The following is a 21,230-nucleotide window of genomic DNA, read 5'->3' as shown; positions in this document are numbered from 1 at the left end:
AGAAATGTGGCAGTGGCAGAGGTAATTATCTCTTGTGATTATTTATGTGGTGTGACAGTCTTTCTAATAGCTGGCCCCCTTGAACCTCTTTACAAGTAAGATTTTTTTCTTTCTTAAATGCTTTTATCTTCCTTCTATGTGTTGATGCTACTGTTACTCCTGCTGTTTCTACCACTACAACTACAACCACTGCCACACCACCACCACCATCACTACCACCACTACCACTATCATCACCACCATCACTTCAGCAAACCAAAATGACTATCATCCTTTACACCCTGCTAGGTCATCTTCCCTATGATGACTTTCTTAACAAGTTTCCCTCAAACAATTAGTAACATTTTTCCCATGCAAATCCATCTTGAATTCCCACATGTTGTGGGAGGGATCCCATGGGAGGTAATTGAACCATGGGGGCAGGTCTTTCCCATGCTGTTCTTGTGATAGTGAATAAGTCTCATGAGATCTGATGGTTCTATAAGGGGGAGTTTCCCTGCCCAATCTCTCTCTTTGCCTGCTGCCATCCATGTAAGATGTGACTTGCTCCTCTTTGCCTTGCACCTTGATTGTGAGGTTTCCCCAGCCATGTGGAACTATAAGCTCATGAAATCTCTTTCTTTTGTAAATTGCCCAGTCTCAGGTATGTCTTTATCAGCAGTGTGAAAAGGGACTAAGACAGCCTTCTATTATTTTGTATCTTGTACCTGCTTCTGTTTTAACACAGCATATTTGAAGTACAGTTTTTGTTTACGAGTCTGCTGTTTTCCCCTATATAAGGGGGCAGAAAACATGTCTGTGTACCTTAGCATCTAAGAGAAGGATCTGGCATATAATAGATGCTCAATTTATACCTGTTGAACATTGACAGAGGAATTTCATCTTACTCTCATGATATTCTCGTTCTAAAACCAAAAATTGCAATAAAAGGCCCCCACCCCCACAACCATGATTGCAGAGGTGTAGAATAGAGTAGAACTCATGAATGACATGAGACATTGGAATTCATGGACAGGCACATGCTAGCAAGCCTGAGATCCAGTGGGGCCTCTAATTTAGATATTTATAAATGGACTTTCCACATTGCCTGTGTTATTTAAGGTAACATGAACTTCTGTTTTATAAGCCCCAAAATCTTGGTGAATGAACACAAGAAAAACTTATTTCCCACTGATGTGAATAGCCTAGAGTAGGTGTTCTTGGTTGGGCAGCTCTCCTCCATTTGGTGTTTCAGGGACCTAGGCTCCTTCCACATTGAGAATCTTCCATCTTTAACACAGGCTTTCAAGGCCACCGTGAAGGTAATCTACTTTTTTGGCATCTAGCTGTAGGGGATAAGGACATTGAGCTTACTGAATCAGGCCCAGAGGAGGTCCCCATCACTTCTGCTCCCATTCCACTGGCCAGAACTTGGTCTTGGGGAGGCTGACAAATCTAGTCAGCCATGTGTTCATTCTCTGTTTAGTAAGACCTCATACAACAGTGTTTATGCAGGAGATGTGCCAATTTTTTTTACACCTCTATCTGGTTTTCTACTGCTAAACTGATCTTAACCAAACCCTACTTCCATTTCATGCAATGTTGGTTCTAGACTACAGCCATGTGACTAAATAGGGGCCCTTGAACCAGAAATGGAGGAAGGGTTGGAGTCCGTGAACTGCTGTTTGCAATTTATGCATGATGAAGAAGGTTACTTCGTGCTGTTCTTAGAACCCAGTTCATTTTTAGACTGAATGTTTATATGATTAGGAGCTGTAGGAAACGCCGTGCCCACCTTGCTTAGTTCAAAGCCTTTGAGATCAATGGTGGCTGAATGTGCTTCCAGGAGCAGAATTTAATCTGCAGGGAGTGGGTGACTGCAGCAAAACTTTGCTCCTCGCTCCTCTTTGTGGAAACACTGTTTGTACAGCATGTCTTCCATAATCAGTACAAGGGAGACATTAATGAAGAGAATGTCTTGTTTGGCAGACAAAGCCTTCTCTTTGTTGGGATTGAGATGCTCAGTTTATTTCCTGGGAGTGTGTTTATGAGAAGTTGGTTAGTGATTCTTGTAAGTGTATGTGAGTTTCTTGATTTTTTTTTTTTAAGAGAGGAGTCAACAACCCATTGTATTACTGTAAAATGTTTGATAGCTTGTAATTTGAGCAATGTACTCATGACAGCCTAGTCTTATAGATTTGGGAAATGTATACATACTTTAAAATGAGTAGGTTGGAGGGGGAACTTTAAATATGTATATTTTACTTTAAAAAAGACCCAAAACCTTTTGTTTGAAATTACCATAAATCAAAGCATTATGGGAGATAAATTTTCTAGACTTTGTGTCTGGAATTTCATTGAGAAAGATAAGGTGGACAAAATGCTGGAGAAGTGTGGGACAACCCCTGGGTTGAATCAGTCTCCGCTTTCAGGGAGTTTATAGCCTAAGTTCCCTTCCCTTTTTCAAAAGGAATTTTCATCTGTCTTGTTTAATAATAGAATCTCTTCTTCCTCCTCCCAGCCTTGTCCTCACCTCCCTTCAGGCAAGCAGGGACTTCCTTCTCTGCGTCGCTCGGGAAAGTGTATTTCCCACTTGCGAGGCTGGCCAGCAAAACCTCTTTGCACGTTGTAGAACAGGATGCCAGTTTCTGCCTTTCTGCTTTCTGCTCATAGAAGGCTTGTGTGGTATGTTATCATCGGGTCTTGCTGGCTTTCTTCTGGGTCTTCTTGCTTTCCTGAGTTTGAATCTGCATTATGTTACAGCAAATGCAGTTGACAGTCAGTGGTATAGTTGGAGTATGCATGGCCCATTTCGTATCTTTTTTTGTTTGCTGAATGTTATGCCACCTCGTCTCGGTGATGAAATGGTTTAAACAAAATAATGCTTTGGAACTGAAATGTTCTGGTTGGTGAGTTTTCTGGTCAATGGAAGGGAATGACCTTAGGCAGAGTCCATGACCACAAGTGAATTATCTATCCTTGCAGAGCCTCAATTTCTTCACTTGGAGACGAGGCACACTATCGCTTTCCTTATTAGGGCTGCTGAGAGAATGTAGCTGAGGTTCCATGGCTACTTAGCAAATGCAGGACTCAGTAATGATAACCACAGTCATCTCTGGGTATCCGTGGGGGATAGGTTCCAGGACCCTTCTCAAATGCCAAAATCCAAGGAAGCTCAAGTCCCTGCTATGAAATGGTATAGTATTTGCGTATAACCTACAACACATCCTCCTATATACTTTAAATCATCTCCAGATCACTTATAATATTAATAATTAATACATTGTAAATGCTATGTGAGTAGTTGTTCCACTGTATTGTTTTTTATTTGTACTTTTAAAATTGTTGTATTTTTCCCCCCTACATATTTTCAATCTGTGGTTGATTTAATCTGTAGTTGCAGAATCAAGTTATAGAGGGCTTGGCTGTACTATTAATAATTATTAAGATATACAAAATCACTATTAGTGAGAGATTTAAAAATATCCAGGGTAGAAAGAAAATGAAATAGACTATCAGAAGCAGTGGTTTTCTGGTATGATTTTAATTTGTAGTGATCTACAGGATCCTTTGTGGAGGCAAATTCTTTCTAGTTAGTAGTATCTGTGATATCATTTAAGGCTCCTGTTTTATAGATTCAGTTCCACAAATATTTATTATCGGGTGCCTGTGCTATGTCAGGTGCTGTGCTAGGAACTGCTCAGTTAGAAATATAGTACAGTTAAGAAAATAAGTCAGGGTGTTCTCCCTCCCAGACCTTAGAGTTGGGGTGACTCTGTGTCCCAGTTTTCCCTGGAGAGTCCTGTTTACTGCTCTTGTCCTAGCATAATTATTCACAGTACCCCCTTTTATTTTAAGTGTCCTAGTTTGGGAAACCAGGGTCATCAATATAGGTATTACTGAGGCAGAGGGAGTTTCTCCAGAAAAGGACTGTGGAAGTTCTCTAAACAAGAAGGAGCATGATGAAAAGTATTTTTTAGGGAACTGAATTCAGGCTAGATGGTTAGTTGTAGGACCAGTGAAGAGGTGGGAGAGGGGAAAACATTTTGGAGATAGAGTAAACCAAATACTACCAATGTGATGGACAGAACCCAACTGGAGGTGCCATCTTGAATTCCAGAGTGTGAAGAGCAGTCTCAGGTGCGTAGCCTTTTTTGTCTGGGTTTCACCAATCAGCATGTCTCAGATGTCTTCTTGGAGACCCCGTTAGGCTTTAACAATTGCCTTAAAAATTCCCCAGCAAAAGCATTTTGGGAATAGGGAGCAACTCCAGGTTGCACATGAGATGCTGAGCTAGGTCATTGGTTTATATGGCCATTTCCCTCCTGAGTCTAGGTATGCAGGTCTTGAGGGGTGGAGCTCAAAGCTATTTTTGCATTTCTGCCAGTGCTTCCAAATGTCCTGACTCTGGGCGGGGCGTGGGGGTGGGCGGTGGTAGAGGGAGGGGAGGGACAAGTGGGCCAGGGTAGTACCCTTCCTTGACTTAGTGTTTGAAATTTGAAACACAGAAACTTAGTCTTTCTGTGCCATGTCTCACATACACAGAGGGAATACTGGTTGCAGTAACTTTGGAGAGAGTTAAAAGGTGGTATTTTATATATTCGGGGATTATTGTTAAATTCGAAAGTAAGAGGAATGCAGTTCAGACTTCACAGATTTGGGAGGTAAATCTCCCCCACCCCCAGTGTTTGCATTTGGTTTGAGTGTCTCAATTACCTTTCCAGAACGTTTGTGAAATTAAGGTGGAAAAAATAATTCTGGCTTAGGTACTAATATATAACCCCTGTGTGTTTATGATGAAGCCTTCACCTTTAAGATTCTCGTTTGGAATCCTGGGCAACACAACCAATTTTCTGTGTCATTAACTTTTTCCTGTAACACCAAAGGGCAGGAGGATGCTGGTCTCCACCTTTTCTTTCTCCAAGGCAGGTTGAACGACCATCTGTGCCATAAGATGGATGAGGCCGGGTGATCCTCTTGATTTGGTATTTGTGTCTTCACACAAGAATCTTTGCTGATTCCAATGCTCGATTCACTGAAATGCTCCCTGCTGTTCTCTGAATCGATGATGGATTAGTTGAGGTCTTTGTATTCATTATTGGCAAGGTTTTGAGACAGTCCGTTAAGTGCAGGAAGAATTCTGGCAGTGGCGTCCGAAGGCCAAGGCTCGGCAACCTGGGATAAGTCACCGTCTGAGTCTGTCTGTGTTGCTGTAAAGGAATACCTGAGGCTGAGTCATTTTTAAAGAAGAGAGGGTTAGAGCTGGGCAAGTGCTGTGGGCTTAGCAGGGGCTGCAGGGCAGTGGGAGTGCAGGCTTAAAAAATGCAGACCCCCGGGGCACCACTCATTTCTCTAGCTCAGATCCACTGTGGTACCAGGGGTCTAATCAGGCTTGTGTCTGCCTCCCTCTTGAATAGCCCAGAGAATTCATCTAAACAGCCTTCCTACGGCAGCTGCCTACTCCAGGTGGCCACATGGGAGTTCCAGATCAGTGTTGTCTCCTGGGACGCTGACACAGCAGCCAAGTTTGTTGGTGTTGGGGCAGCCACAGTTGGTGTGCGTGGTTCAGGGGCTGGCATTGGAATGGTGTTTGGCAGCCTGATCATTGGCTATGCCAGAAACCTGTCTCTCAAGCAGCAGCTCTTCTTCTGTGCCATTCGGGGCTTTGCCCTGTCTGAGGTCATGGGGCTCTTCTGTTTGATGGTTTCCTTCCTCATCGTCTTCGCCATGTGAGACTCTGTGGGGGTCACCTGCCTGTGCCTGCTGCTGCGACTCCACACCATTCCTGGTGCTGGGAACATTTTACAACATTTCTCTAAAAGCTTTACAACATTTCTCTAAAAAAAAGAAAAAAAAATAGAGGCTTACTTGGCTCACGGTTCTGCAGGCTGTACACGAAGCATGACGTCAGTGTCTGCTCTTGGTGAGGGCTTCAGGAAGCTTCCACTCAGGATTGAAGGCAAAGAAAAACTGACTTATCACATGGTGAGGTAGGGAACAAGAGAGAGAGGGGAGGGAGGTGCCAGGCTCTTCTTAACAATCAGCTCTTATGGGAAGTAACAGATCAACAACTCACTCATTACCCCAGGATGGCAAGAGCTGCCCCGTGACACACTAGACCCCATGTCCCACATTGGTGATCACATTTTTTTTTTTTTGAGATGGAATCTCGCTCTGTCGCCCAGGCTGGAGTGCAGTGTTGCGATCTCCACTCACTGCAAGCTTCACCTCCCAGGTTCACGCCATTCTCCTGCCTCAGCCTCCTGTGTAGCTGGGACTACAGGCGCCCGTCACCATGCCCGGCTAATTTTTGTATTTTTAGTAGAGACGGGGTTTCACTGTGTTAGTTAGGATGGTCTCGATCTCCTGACCTCGTGATCCGCCTCTCTTGGCCTCCCAAAGTGCTGGGATTGGTGATCACATTTTAACATGAGATTTGGAGGGGACAAATATCTGAACTATATCAATGGGTCACTTTGTGCCTCAGTTTCCTCAGCGGTAAACTGGAGTAAAGAAGGATATGAAGAACCAACCTGTTAGGATTGTTCTGAGGATGAATGAGATGGCCATTGTGAAAGGACTCTGGGCCGTCTTAATGTGGTGTCGTATTATTGAATGAACCATCTAAATTCATGGCCGAATCTAGCCCATCTCCCGCTTTTGAATAGCCTGCAAGCTAAGAATCGTTTTTGTATTCTAAAATGGTTGGGGAAAAAAAAATTAAAAGAGGAACAATATTTCTTGACACATGAAAAGTCTATGAAATTCAAATTTCAATGTCCTTAAATAAAGTTTCGCTGGAACTCAGCCATGCTCCCTTGTTGGTGAACTTTCTGTGCCACTTTTGTGTGATAACGGCAGAGTTGAATAGTTGCTCCCGAGACTGAATGGGCCTGCGAAGCTGAAGGCACTTATCTGGCCCCTTACAGGAAAAAATGTGCCAGCCCCTGATGTGGAACAGTGGTTATCGTAGTGGTTATTGTTCATCTTGTAGCAAGATGAACTGGGTTCTACACAGAGATCTTTCTCTCTGATGGTGTCAAAGCTTGGGGAATGCTGAAGCTCTCGAATTTCTGAGGAAGAAATCAAAGCTAGTTTGTTTTTTTGTTAATCCATTCATTCATTCATCATTGTTTCACCAAATATCCTTTGAGTTCCTGCTGTGTGCCAGACACTGTTGGGGTGGTGAGGAAAATGCAGTGACACAGGAGAAAATGCCTGCCCTCCTGGAGCTTATAGTCTAGTGGGAAGAGTAAGATAATATACAAGTAAAAACTCCTGACCCACCTGAGGGTGATGGATGCTCTGGCAGGGCAGGGGGAGAGAGTGGGGACTGTCAGGAAAGGCCGTTATTGAGAAGACCATAGGTGATGTGAAGGAGATGGAGTGTGAGCCCTGAACCTACATGATGGGGCTGGGGCAGGGGGGAGACTGCTTAGGCAGAGGGAAAGGAAGTTCAAAAGCCTTGGAGTGCAAGCATTGGAGATGGTCAAAGGAGAGCATTGTGCACAGAGCTTTTTTGTGTGTTTTAAAATTTCAGCATTGGCTACAGAGCTGTGGTAATCTGATATATGGTCCTGTTTAAAAAAAATTATTTTATCTTCAGAACAATAGGAAACATGAAGGGAGACCACGTAGTGCAGTGGATAAGAGAAGGAGTTTCAGGCAGATAAGAGGTGAAGCTCAACCTTGGCAGTATTGACATTTAGGGCTGAACAAAATCTTTGTTGCAGGATGCTGTCCTGTGCAATGGAGGCAGTTTAGTAGCATTCCTGTCCTTTACTTACTAGATACTTGTGATAACCAAAAATTTCTCCAAACAATGTCATATGTCCCCTAGGGGCAAAATTGGGGCAAATGTTAGTTGGGAGAATAGAGACACTGACTCTTGTTTCTCTCCTGTTCACCTTTTCTTCAGCAGAGAGCATGGTGTCTGTTCATATCCTGGTGAGAAGTATATGATTTATGTGATTGGCTCAGATCCTTGTGTTAAAATATAAGCTACTAAAATGGTTATCTTTGCAATTTTTTCATTGCATTTTTTTCTCTTACTAGTCGTCATCCCTTGTGTGTGAACAATTTCCAAATTGACCTGTGAAGCAACGAGGTGGACATCATTTCTTCCATCCACTTTCAGGCATGGTTGGAAGTGGAGGGCCTAAGGCTTACGAAACATGCCTGAGCCCCCTGAGTCCATGCTTTTGGCCCATCTGAACTCCAGGAGGGGAGATATACAGATAAAAGAGTGAGGTGCTTTCATACTGTTCCTCTGAGGCTCCCTGGTAACATGCCATCCATTGAAAATTGGCCTCTTTGCCTGGGGGAGCCCCTAGTATGAGTTGATACCTAAGTCACCACTGGCCATGCTGAATTAAAGGATGCCTTGCTGTAAAGAGGAACGGAAGCTCAGGGCACCAAGTGGAAGGGGCGCATTAGGAGAGCCTAGCAGAAATGTGTTTTTGAATTTGTGTTCACTGTTGGGCTCATTTGGATTGATTTCCTCCACTCTACCTTCTATCCTGTGCCTAGGTTGATCATGGAGCGAAATGTTCCTGTTTGTTCTTCCTTCTAGAGTTACGAATGGTAAAAAGACAGTAACTGATGTTTACTGAGCACTTCTTAAGTGCTCTAAGCTCTCTTCATGCATTCTCTTTCCCCCCTTCCAAATCCTCTCCATCATGGCTGTTATTGCCACTTAAAGATGAAGGCAGAGCCTTGAGAGGTTTGGTAATGTTCCTAAGCTGAGTGGTTAAGTAACTAGGGGAAGCTGGAATTTGATCTCTGCAGCCATTTTCGTCTGCAAAATCTTGGATGCACCAGGAGAGAAGCCCAAGAATTGTCCTGTGAAATTAAAACTGCACCCCAAAGCTCAGCCCCTGGGGGGATTCCTGGGCTCCCTCCTCAGAGCCTTTTATTGCATCCACGCTTGGATGAGTCTCTCGAAGCCAATTTAATCCCGGTCTGTCTACACGAGGGAGCAGCAAGCTATTGGCAGCCTCATTTTATGGTCATCAGTGCCCTCTTCCTTCTGAAGCTTGTCAATTTTAATGTCTGGAGAACCAGGAGGTGGTGTAGGGGCTTCCAGACCCCTGTTTGCAATCACCACTTATAGACCAGAGCTTCTCACACTTAGATGCGTGTGGAATTCCCTGGGGTTGGAGTTAAGCTGCAGGTTGTGATTCCATAGGCCTGGCCTGGGGTCTGATCCTGCGTTTGTAACCAGCTCCCGGGTGATGATGTGGAGGCGGCTGTCCTCTGGCCACACTGAAGTCCCTTGTTCTAGATGCCATCACCCTCACCCTAGATGCCATCACCCTCACCCTACTTCAGAGGCTGTATCACATTCTTAGAAGAGAAATATTTTCTCAAAAGAGACCTGGGAACCTGGCTCCAGGAAGAATTCCATCACTGCGGGAGCGTGGAATCGGAGTGATAGAGGTGAATGACAAGGATGTGGTGTTCCTTGAGCTGACTCCTGATGAGCTTGGCGAAATGACCAATTTTATAATTGGTCACTTTTGTTTGTGTGGTGTCTAACATTTTTTGAATACCTACTGTGTGTCAGTGCCTTTTCCTGCTGAGGATCGTACTGGGTAACTTTGGATCTAAGGTCACTTTGGCAGTGAGAAGTTCCCTCCTCTGAGTCAAGACCACCTTTGAGCCCAGAAATGGTAGCTCACGCCTGTAATCCCAGCACTTTAGGAAGCTGAAGTGGGAGGCTCACTTGGGTCCAGGAGTTCAAGATCAGCCTAGGCAACATAGTGAGACCCTGACTCGACAAAAAATAAAAAAAAAATTAGCCAGGCGTGGTGGCACGTGCCCATATTCCCTGCTACATGGGAGGCTGAGGTGGGAGGATCACTTGAGCACAGGAGTTCAAGACTGCAGTGAGCCGTGATTGTGCCACTGCACTTCAGCCTGGGGGAGAGAGCGAGATCCTGTTTCAAAAAAAATAAAAATAAGGACCACTTTTGAGTCAGCAAGTGTGACAGGAGCACGTGAGTAGGAGGGAAGATTTGGATGATACACATGTTGTCATGCTATATTTCCTTCACTAATTATATGGGCTCAGTAAGGGATATTCAGAGGTTGTCAGTTGCCTTTGTGCCAGATTCAGTTGGACTCTGATAGAGACCTAGGCAAATATAATGTCTGTGCACCGTGTTCCCGGAAGCACTTAGAAAGATCCCGGGCAGATTCACTGGCATAGTTAACACACCCTGGACTTTCCCTCGCCCTGCATATGGTGGCTTATGAGAAGAAAGCAAAGACTAGAAAATCATTTGTGTGTCACTTTGCGGGAAAAACACTTCAGGTAATGAGACAGGATTTGAGTGGAAGGTGATTATCACCAACCCTTCATTCATTTTCTACAAAATAGTCAACATGCAGTCTCCCAAGCTGCATAATGAATGTAGCATCCTTCAGCTGGGGATATTGGGAGGGCTTATTTCTTATCTGTGATCCAATATTAATTTGCCTTAAACAAAAGAAGCAATTTACTGTGTAATTCTGAGGTTTATGGTGTTTCTACTAAGTCCTTTCATCTTTGAAAGATGGTGTTATGCATTTTAATAGAAACTATTGTTTTCTTAAAATCTTTTCTCTTCTTTCTTTCTTTTTTTTTTTTTTAACTCTTTCTTCTCTTCAATCAGATTATAGAGTTGGAGCAAATGTCATGATGAGCTTTGAGGCCCAGACCTGGTCTTTTGAGGGGTGTGTGTGTGTGTGTGTGTGTGTGTGTGTGTGTGTGTGTCTGTTTCTTTCTTCATAATAGTCCCAACAGGGGTATGGCACAATACTTCTTATGAACAAAAGTGCTGTTTGTCTACAAGGGGAATTGAGCCTACATTAATTGTATTTAATTAGGATTTTTGTGCTGTCCATATGACGTTTAACCACACTGTCAATTATAGACTTCCTTTAAGGAATTTCCAGGAAACCCCCTTACCGTAAGAGTTTAAATTAATGTTTTGCTAGTTTAATGACAGCAGTTGGGAAAGGAAGCACCTTTCAGACCATTAGCTAAAGCCAACTTCCTTTAAACTTAGAAGAGGGCACAGCATGATAGATGGAGATCTGCCCTAGTGCGTCATCATAAATGCCTCGAGTCAGCCCCAGGATGGATTTTGACCTCAGTGGGGAGAGGTTTGGTTAGAGGGTTGGGTAGAACCCCCTAACCTGTAGAAGAATCTAGAAAAGTGAGATGAACGCCTTTCTCTTAAGGCTGTCACTTATCCAATTCCAACTCCCTCTTTAGTAACCACCTCCCTGCCTCCCAGTGAAGTGACCCCAGGGAGCCAGTTATTATGGCCCTACTTGATGGATAATTACTGGTTGAGGCTTGATTTGACACCAGCATTTTGCATGATAGCCTGTTAGATTTGCTTGGCTCAAAAATTGATATTTTCATTCCTCTAAGGCTGCAGCATGGAAACATGGTTGAGTGGGGTTTGCCAAGATGGGATGATTTCTTGTGCTGTGGCAGGACCAGGGCAGCTGTTCTGAGAACTGTTTCGGCAGAGCCTTCACAGTTGGTTTTGTTGAAGGCTTTTCTGCAGGTGCAGAGTTGGTTCCTAAAGGACAACCTGGTTTCCTGGTTTTCCTAGGAAACTACTTATGGAGAGTGCATGTGTTTAATTTAGGAGGCACAGCTGTGCAAGGGACTGGGACTCCGTCAGGGAACGGGGTGCAGGAGCCCTGTGTTCCTTATGTGTCAGCTTCATTCCTAGTTGCTGGTGTCAGAACTGATCAAAGGTGTCTGTTGTCTTTCTGCACACACATGCTACAGGCAGTAAGGGATGAGGTAGCAAAACTAGTTCACTGCTTATCGGCTGGGAGGCTTCAGGAAAGTCTGTGAACTACTGAGCATTAGTTTCTGCATCTGTCCAATGGGCCCAATGGCACCTGCTCTGCTCATCTCTCAGGATCTTACATGCCACACAAGCTAATGGAGAAGTAAATGCTTTTTAAGCCTAAAGGAATGGGCGTGGGTGCATTCAGTGAGAGGCAGTAGGACGAATCGTTAGTGATTAGTTTGCCCAGTAGGAGCAGCAGTTGTTAGTATAAGAAGGGTAGGTTAGTACATGGGTAGTGGTCAGGAGGAGCACCACTGCTGCTGCTACTTAGCCACTTGTGTAACCCTTTTTAAAAACACAACAACAAAAACCCCAAACCTCTTAGTCTACTATAGGATAGGTTGTTCCAGCATCTGAAATTCCAAAGTACTTGTTGAAGGGGATTCTTAGGATAGCGTAATTTTGTTCACTCATAGGATCTTTTTCCTGGGGCATGATCCTAGCCGTGTTCAGGATAAGCCCTGCACATCAAGCTGGTGCAGTGAAATGTTCTGTGGCTGGAACTAAATCTGTCCCAGGCTCACAGCATGGGAGGGGGGGTGGCAGGGGTTTTTGAATTCCCCTGAGGGCACTTGGCCTTTGCTTGTATCTGCTCAGGAAGTCAGACAGTCTGCAGCCGGTGGCGTGTGCAGCTACCCCTTCTGTTCTCTGGCCCTGGAGGCTTGTGGTCCTTTTGTTTTAAAGTCGACTGCCTGATGTTCCTTTGGAATATGTGAGTCCAGTGGGAAAGAATAGAACATATTCTGAATCTTAATGGTGGATTTAAAAAATCTATTTAGGGAATCTGAGCATCACTTAATTAGACATGTCTTTATTTCCCCAGCTGCCCTAATTAAATAGTAATCATAATAAGGATAAGGATAATAGCTGATCTCAGTGTCCTGTCTCCCAGTGAAGTTGCTCAATACATATTTGTAGATGAATGACTTGGAGATCCAAAGGAAGGTTTGGAGATTTGCCATTGTATTCAAGTCTACCCTGGTGGGACTTTGAAGGTGAACATTCTTCTTCTCTGGGTCTCCACCTTTTCCCTTCCCATATAACTATTTTCTCCTTATCTGCGTGCTTTTCTGCAATGCATATCTGCAACAGGTGAGCCTGGGTGAATATGATTACACGCAGGTTGGTTTTTCTGCCTTCTTTATGGTCTGCATTTTGGGATTAAATCTTCCTGCAGACTTTGTCTGGTCAGCCTGGTTGCGACCGTGGATCTTGGTTTCGTATATTGTCAGAGATGGCAAGGAATTCAAAGATGATCTCGTTTTACCTCTTTATTTTATAAACTCGGGCCCAAAGTGAAATGACTTGCTCAAGAATACACTGAGTGAGTGAGGTGGTCATGGAGAGCTAGCTCTCCTGATGCTTAGCTCTGACCTAATTCCAGGAAGGTGACTGCATCTGGCTTCTGCCCCAAAACATCCTGGGAAGAAATGGTATCCTGCTGAGAGAATGAGGGCTGGATGGAGGTGTCCTGCATAAGGGCGTCAAAGTACTTCACTCTCCTCTGGGAATCCCACAGTGATTCTTTGATTCTATGCCCACTGAGGGAAAGTTGATTTGAGTGTACTCCACTGTTCGATTGAAATGGGCCTCTTCTGTCCCCAGCCTGGTGAGTCGTATCTTGTTTCCCTGCCAGTGGGCATTTTCTGCCTTTATCCCCGCTCGTGTCTGCTGAATGGGTCACCCAGGCTGGAGCAGGCTGAACTACAGGCTAATGACATTGGCCTAGTTCCTGCTTGGTGGTGAAATCTCGGACAGGATCTTATCACCCTCTCTGTGCCCAGAAAATTAGACTCTCCTGGAGCTTATAAAATTGGGATGTCTGTTTCCACTAGCATTTCTTTCCCAGTTATATTAATCAAGAATGTGAAATTAAATCAAGATATTCCTTATGCCGGCACCAGCTTCTCCAATACATTTATCTCTGTATTTTAGTATTTGCTTTGGCTCTTTTTCTCAGAAGGGGATTTTTCTATGCAGTTTAGGAGCACAGAGCGAACTTCCTGGGAAAGCCTAGAAATTCAAACATCCTTAGCTGCATAAACTTGGGAAAATCAGTATAATCTCACTGAGCCGTGTTGTTTTTAATCTGTAAAATGGGCATCCGTGTGCCACCCTTGCAGATGTTGTAAGGACTATAGGAGATTGTATGGCGCGTAGAAAATACCTCACTTTGTGTTTGGCACTTAGTGGGTCTACATGTGGAGGTCGGAGCTTTTAAGACAGCCTTTTGCCTGATGTAGATGTATGTACGTGTATTGGTGTAGGATTCTCAGGCAGGCTGACCATCAGAATTACCTGGTGTACTTTAAAATAATCCCAGCATGAGCATCAGATACCTGGGTGCCCCTAGACCACCCACTCATCCGAATCTCCAGAGCCGGGCCCTATGTTCCATCATTTTATTTTATTTTTCTATCTTTTTTTTTCAATATTTTTGTAGACTTGGTCGGGGGGTGGGGGGTGGTGGTCTCGCTATGTTGCCTGGGCTGATCTTGAACTCCTGGCCTCTGGCACTCCTCCTGACTCAGCCTCCCAAAGTGCTGGGATTACAGGTGTGAACCACTGCACCTGGCCCTATTGCATCATTTTGAAAGGCTCCTTCTGTAATGTTTTGGATTCTTAGCCACATTTGGGGATGTCTGTAGAATGGGTTTTATTTTTTCTCATCATCCTTGATAAAGGCAAAATGGTGGTGTGGTATAGAGACTTGAGGATTTCAGTCTGATCATTTTTTCATGCTTGATTTGGGCTCTGTTCACATCAAGTTTGTTGGGATTGGTGGGGTAGGAAAGGGGAACAATTAGAAAATAATAGTCTAATAAGAGAAGCTGTGATGCTTGATAATTAGAAATGGAGAATTTGCTTCTTAAAAAGGCACTCTTCATAGTACTAAAGACAACCAGATTATATCTGTTCAGGCCACCATAGGATTTGCCTTCAGATGCAGAAACTTATCTCTGAGATGGCTTTAAGATGGAGTGGTGAGAGTCCACATTCAGTTTCCTGTCGGTTTCCAGATGTGTGGGTGGGGTTTCTCGTCTCTGTCTCTGTCCCTCCTCCTCTGGCTGGCTTAATACTGGGAGAATTCTTATCGCTTCCTGGAGGACCCACATGCTTTGGAGTGAGGGAAGCCAACTTGAATTCTGGCTCCAATCCTTAAATCCCATCTGGAAGCGTCATATAGATGGGATCTGTTCCCAGCTTGGAATCTACCTGGGTATAACCTGGCACTCAACCTGCGGCCTCATATGTTTTTGTTGAGCAAAGAGAAATATATCAGAGAAGGATGAAAAAAACTCCAAATCAGGAAACCTGTCCATTTCCACTTCCTGGTTCTGTGACCTTCAGCAAGTCATTGAACCTTAGAGAGTGAGCCTTGGTTCCCTTATTTGTGAAATGGAGTCTTCACATTCCTTTCCTTAGTTTTCTCAAGTGAAATACTATTTTATGTAAAAATGCTTTTGTAAAACCACAGAGCAGTCTCACCCTTACTGTAAAAGGAATATTTTGTTGCTTGTTGGAACACTGGCGTTTACTCAGCATTTTTGCTGGTTGTTTACCTGTTATCCCTCTCTGTGTTAAACATGGAAAATTATTTGTTTATAAGTTTTCTTTCTGCTTTTTAGTCTTCTGGGAACTCTGCAGTGCCTAGGCACTTTGAAGAAGGGTTTTCTGGAATTTCACGTGGGTTTCACCTCACCCTATCCACAAAGCCTGTCTTTAGAAGTCCCTGTCTCCCTGTGTTTGCTGGGGTGAAAGACAGAAGCTCTGATCGGCAACCTCAAAGCTGCAGTGTTCAGGAAAGCCAGATATTTTCGTTTTCTTTTTTTGCCTCTCAATTGGAGTCATACGGTGCTGCAGCAAGGCTTGTTTTATGGATTTGTTAGTGACCCAAAGTATTTTTCTTGCGAATAAATGTTACTTCCCACCACAGTGACTTGAGAATAGGAAGGACACATGGAGAGGATTATAAATAGGTTTTGGTGCCAACAGATAGGGCAGACTTCCAGAAAAATTATTTGCATTCACCATGTTTGTTAAATGGGCAATTGTGGAGTGCTAGCGTTTGTCTGCCTGTCCTGGGGAAGGCAACAGTTCAGTAGTAGCCTGCATTTGACCCTTAAAGAGCTAGTGGGCTTTGCAGCTAGTTCATTCATTTATCCTAATCTAGGATGGACTGTTTAAAAATACATATCCAGCCAGAAAACAGACATAGACACTTATGGGGAATGAGTTCTTGACAGAATTTCAGTATTTAACCATTGGTATGAGCATCCTTCCATCCATCCATTCATCTACTTGTCCACTTTACCATCCATTTTCCATCCCTCCTTCCATTCATCCATCCACTCACCTACCCTTCTACCCATGCACTCATGCATCCATCTGAAGGGGTGGCCTGCCCCTCCACACCTGTGGGTGTTTCTCGTTAGGTGGAACGAGAGACTTGAGAAAAGAAATAAGACACAGAGACAAAGTATAGAGAAAGACAAGCGGGGGCCCAGGGGACCGGCGCTCAGCTTACAGAGGACCCACGCCGGCACGGGTCTCTGAGTTCCCTTAGTATTTATAGATAATTATCTTTACCATCTTAAAGATCAGGGAGTGGCAGGACAATAGGATCGTTTTTAGGGAGGAAATCAGCAGTAAGACATAAGAACAAGGATCTCTGTGACATGAATAAGTTTAAAGGAAAATCTTGTGCCTTGAGATAAACCTTTTAGCAGCATTGTTTCATCCTATCACATGGGGATAAACCTTGGACAATACCTAGCTTTTCTAGGAACAAAGACACACCCTGCACGCCCAAAATCCATTAAACCTTGAGTTACCACAGCACATGTCTCTTGCAAGGACAAGGTTGGGGGTAGGGTCACAGATTAACAGCATCTCAAATACAGAACAAAATGGAGTCTCTTATGTCTACTTCTTTCTATATAGACACAGTAACAGGCTGATCTCTTTCTTTTCCCCACATCCATCCATCCATCCATCCATCCATCCATCCATCCATCCTCCATTTTGGCAAATGGCTATCAAGCACCTGTTAGGTGCCAGTTCTGTCCTGGGTTTTGGGGATAAAAAGTCAAATAAGACAGGATCTCTGACCTCAAGGAACCTACAGTCTGGGGTGCAGGGTGTTTTCCTAAATTTTAAGTCAAATTCTTCCTTGACACATACCTATTTTTATTTTGTTTTGGTTCTCATCTCTGTGAACAGAGCAAAGCATGCAACCATTGTAACACTTTGATTTGTTTTTATAAACCCAAGTTCTAGAGTTGGATTTCATGGTTTGCATAACTTGGCATAGTGTAAGTGCATGTATTATTAAACAGAAAAAGAGGGAAGAAACGACAATCTAGAAAAAAGATAAAATCTTATGACTGTAATTTATTAAGTAAGGTATCCAATGAAATTCTTTCCTTTTCTCTTTTCTTTTTCTTTTTTTTCTTTTCTTTTTTTTCTCTTTCTTTCTTTCTTTCTTTCTTTCTTTCTTTCTTTCTTTCTTTCTTTCTTTCTTTCTTTTTTAAGAGGCAGTCTCAGTTACACAGGCTGGAATGCAGTGTCATGATCATAGTTCACTGCAGCCTTCAACTCCTGGGTTCAAGTGATCCTCGGACTTGTGGCCTCAAGCGATCCTCCTGCCTCAGCCTCCCAAAGTGCTGGGATTACAAGCATGAACCACTGCTCCTAATTCTTAAGAGATATTTTTAAACCTCACAGTGTATACTCTTCAGAATCACTTTTTGAACCTTAAGTAAGTTTAAATGCCAAACACTTTCTAAATATATTTTACTGAAAGTCCAGTTGGGAAGCAGAGGATTCCATCATCTTTTGAATTAGCATGAGGACGACCATTAAAATTCATGATTAAGAGCATGGGATTCAGGTCTGACAAACTTGGGTTTGGATTTCCATTTTGCTGTTCTCTACCTGTGTAACTTGGGACAAATTACTTAATCTCCCTGAGCCTCAGCTTTCCTCTTTATAAAATGGGAATAACAACAGTATTTACCTGAGAGAATTACTATTAGAATGATGTGAGAGTAAAGATTTGCAAAGTACTCAGCAAAGGCCTGGGATGTAGTAAGTGCTGTTTTGATTATTATTAGGGGCAAAGAGATTAGATAGTTAACAAAAAAAGGAAAACCAAATATTGGCCATTGGAGGGTTTCTGTGGAAATAAGATATGTGATGCCTTTTGGTATTACACAACTAACAGTCTCCTGAGAAATCGTAAGGTTTCTCACATAGCCCTTATTTGCATCTTTGCTGATTTTTACCAAGCTGTTTTTTGCAGTTCAAGGGTTGGTGGGAAACGTTTGTATGTGTAGGGGGGCGGTGGGAGGAGAAAGAGTGTCGAGCCTATAAACAGTTATTCAGATTTTCAGCTAATTTTAGCACGAATTAGATTTTAGGTTTTTAGCACGTCTTTTCGGCAGGCCACCCCACTTAGGAGAAAATCCTATTCTGAAATTAATTTCAACAAATCAGAAAGGCAAATTGGTAGTTGTATCTGACTTTTTTTTTTTTTTTTTAAGGGTTGACCAATGAGTTGACTTTTATGTAACACTTGAGGCAAAGAGTTCAGTGTCATGGGAATTATTTTCACAAATGGATCATTTTCTTTTTAAAAAAAAAAAAGAAAAGAAAAGAAGGGAGAATTTCTCTTGGTGTTTTTGTTCCATGGAAGGTAGTTCTACATACTGTTTATAGAGGCCTTGATCCTTTTTAAACTTAAGGAGCCCAGTTGGCCTCTATCGCAATAAATTGAGCTCCATATAGGGGCTGAGGGACATTTAATTTATGTGCCTGACTCTTTTCCCCAGTTCAGCCGGCTACTTCCTGGGATGGTGTTCTTGATTGATGGCCCTTCTGGCATGTTGTGCTGCTGGGATGTATTTTGAAGTTTCTCCTCCAGGCCTGAGGTTTGCCCCTGTGAGGTGTTAATGGGCTTCCTGCTGGGGCTTTATTTGTGAGGGGTGCTTGTTAGAGGGGGCTTGATGGGCCAGTGGGGGCACCAGAGCGCCAGTTCTTCCACTCTGAAGAGTTGACTCTCAGGCCTTGGACTCGTGTTCTCAACCCACTGCAAGTCTTGTTTTTATTTCTGCTCCTCAGGTAGAAATGTTTAGCCTCTGGGGGTTCTGAGAACCCTGGCAAGTTTTGGGAGTGTGTGATCAGGCCCAGCCAGGGAAGGGTTGTTCTGAGAACCCACACAGACAAGTGGACTCCTCCCCACAGGGGATGGCAGGGATTTGCAGTGAATAACAAGGGGTTGAGTCTTGAGCAAGATGGCCCAACCCCAGCAAGACATACCTTGTCCTCTTTTCTCCTGGGTTGTCGAGGCCTCTATGTTCTCCTTCCTGGGTCCTCAGCGGCCTGACTGCCTCTAGTCTCCCCTCCCAAATTCCATTCTCCTCAGCACCACATGGCACTCTTTCTAAAATGGCTCTCCTCCCACCAGTTCTTTCATGGTGTAACGAGTTGAATTGTGTCTCGCCACGAATTCCTAACCCCCAATGTCTCAGAATGTGACTTTATTCAGAGTTATATAGGGCCTTTAAAAAGGTGATTAAGGTAAAATGGGGTCATTAGGGTGGACGCTAATCCAGTCTGACTGATGGGCACAGCAAGAAGGTGGCCGTCTGCAAGCCAAGGAGAGAGGCCTCAGGAGAAACCAGACCTGACCTGCCAACACCTTATCTTCCAGCCTCCGGAACTGTGAGAAAATAACTTTGTTGTTTACCCAGTCTGTGGTACTTTATTATGGCAGCCTGAGTGGATTAATATACATGGCTACCTTGACCGATAGGGTACATTTCCAGCCTCATGGAGTGTCACAGGAGGTCTTTTGTCTCTGGCTGCTGTCTGCCTTTCTGACCTTGGGCAGAGATCTCTTCTCTTGCCTGAGAAACTACAGATCCTTTATGACTCAATTCTAGGCTACCTATTCTGTGAGGCCCTCTGAGACCATCCTTCTCTCTCTCTCTCTCTCTCTCTCCCCTCCCCACAGATGTGGGCCTTCTGTATACTTCTGAGAACCTTGAGGGTAGAGATAGCACCTAGCTCTGAGCCTGTTAGTTCATCTGTGTTTATTGAATTAGTTAAGACTTACCCTTTGTTGTTTTGTTTCCTTAGAAAGCTACCCACCACCCCCAACTTAGTGCTTTATTAGAAAAGATGATGTATTAGTCTGTTTTCACACTGCTGTAAAGAACTATCTGAGACTGAGTAATTTATAAAGAAAAGAAGTTTAATTGACTCACAGTTCTGCATGGCTGGGGAGGACTCAGGAAACTTACAATCATGGTGGAAGATGAAAGGGAAGCAAGGCACGTCTTACATGGCAGCAAGAGAGAGAGTAAGGGAGGAAGTACCACACTTTACAACCATCAGATCTCATAGACCTCACTCATTATCATGAGAACAGTATGGGGGAAACAAGCCCCATGATCCAGTCACCTCCCACCAGGTTCCTCCCTTGACATGTGGGGATTACAAGTGGAGATGAGATTTGGGTGGGGACACAGATCCAAACCATATCAGATGATAAACCTTGATTTTCCACAGGGTGTTAATAGCTTCACACAGGTATGTCCCAGATGATGATGGTTATGTCCATGATAACACTAGTAATTTTAGCTAGTATTTACTGAGCACATTCTGTATACCAAACAAGCATGTACCCCACCTAACCATCGCAACACCCTTTCAGGTAAGTGTATCTTCAAGTAAACTTGAGCCAGCTTCATCTGGGAGATGGCATAGCCCAGCTGTGAGCAAGAAGATTCAAAAGCTATAGGCTTCTTTGCCTCCAGATCATTTCTGGCAGGCCTTGACACTCCAAAGCAGATTTTTCTTTAGGTGCCCAATCACATAGTAACATTTCTCTTTTTTTTTTTTTTTTTTAAATTATTATTCTACTTTTAAGTTCTAGTGTACATGTGTACAATGTGCAGGTTTGTTACATATGTATACATGTGCCATGTTGGTGTGCTGTACCCATTAACTCGTCATTTACATTAGGTATATCTCCTAATGCTATCCCTCCCCCCTCCCCCCTCCCCACAATAGGCCCTGGTGTATGATGTTCCCATTCCTGTGTCCAAGTGATCTCGTTGTTCAATTCCCACCTATGAGTGAGAACATGTGGTGTTTGGTTTTCTGTTCTTGTGATAGTTTGCTGAGAATGATGGTTTCCAGCTGCATCCATGTCCCTACAAAGGACATGAACTCATCCTTTTTTATGTTGGCATAGTATTCCATGGTGTATATGTGCCACATTTTCTTAATCCAGTCTGTCACTGATGGACATTTGGGTTGATTCCAAGTCTTTGCTATTGTGAATAGTGCTGCAATAAACATATGTGTGCGTGTGTCTTTATAGCA

General features: G+C 43.6%; 1 protein-coding gene and 1 pseudogene across 2 annotated transcripts in view; both read left to right on the top strand.

The window, feature by feature from the left end:
* The window catches only part of LOC105497716 (carbohydrate sulfotransferase 11), a 309,881-nt gene that overhangs the window by 55,019 nt on the left and 233,632 nt on the right, over window positions 1-21,230 (top strand). The window lies entirely within an intron of this gene.
* Window positions 4,427-21,230, top strand: part of LOC139356664 (ATP synthase F(0) complex subunit C1, mitochondrial pseudogene) — a 38,066-nt pseudogene continuing 21,262 nt past the window's right edge.

The sequence above is a fragment of the Macaca nemestrina genome, chromosome 10 (assembly GCF_043159975.1).
Source record: "Macaca nemestrina isolate mMacNem1 chromosome 10, mMacNem.hap1, whole genome shotgun sequence".
NCBI classification, from domain to species: domain Eukaryota; kingdom Metazoa; phylum Chordata; class Mammalia; order Primates; family Cercopithecidae; genus Macaca; species Macaca nemestrina.
Note: the sequence above shows the minus strand (reverse complement) of the source record. Positions and strands in the feature narration are given on the sequence as shown.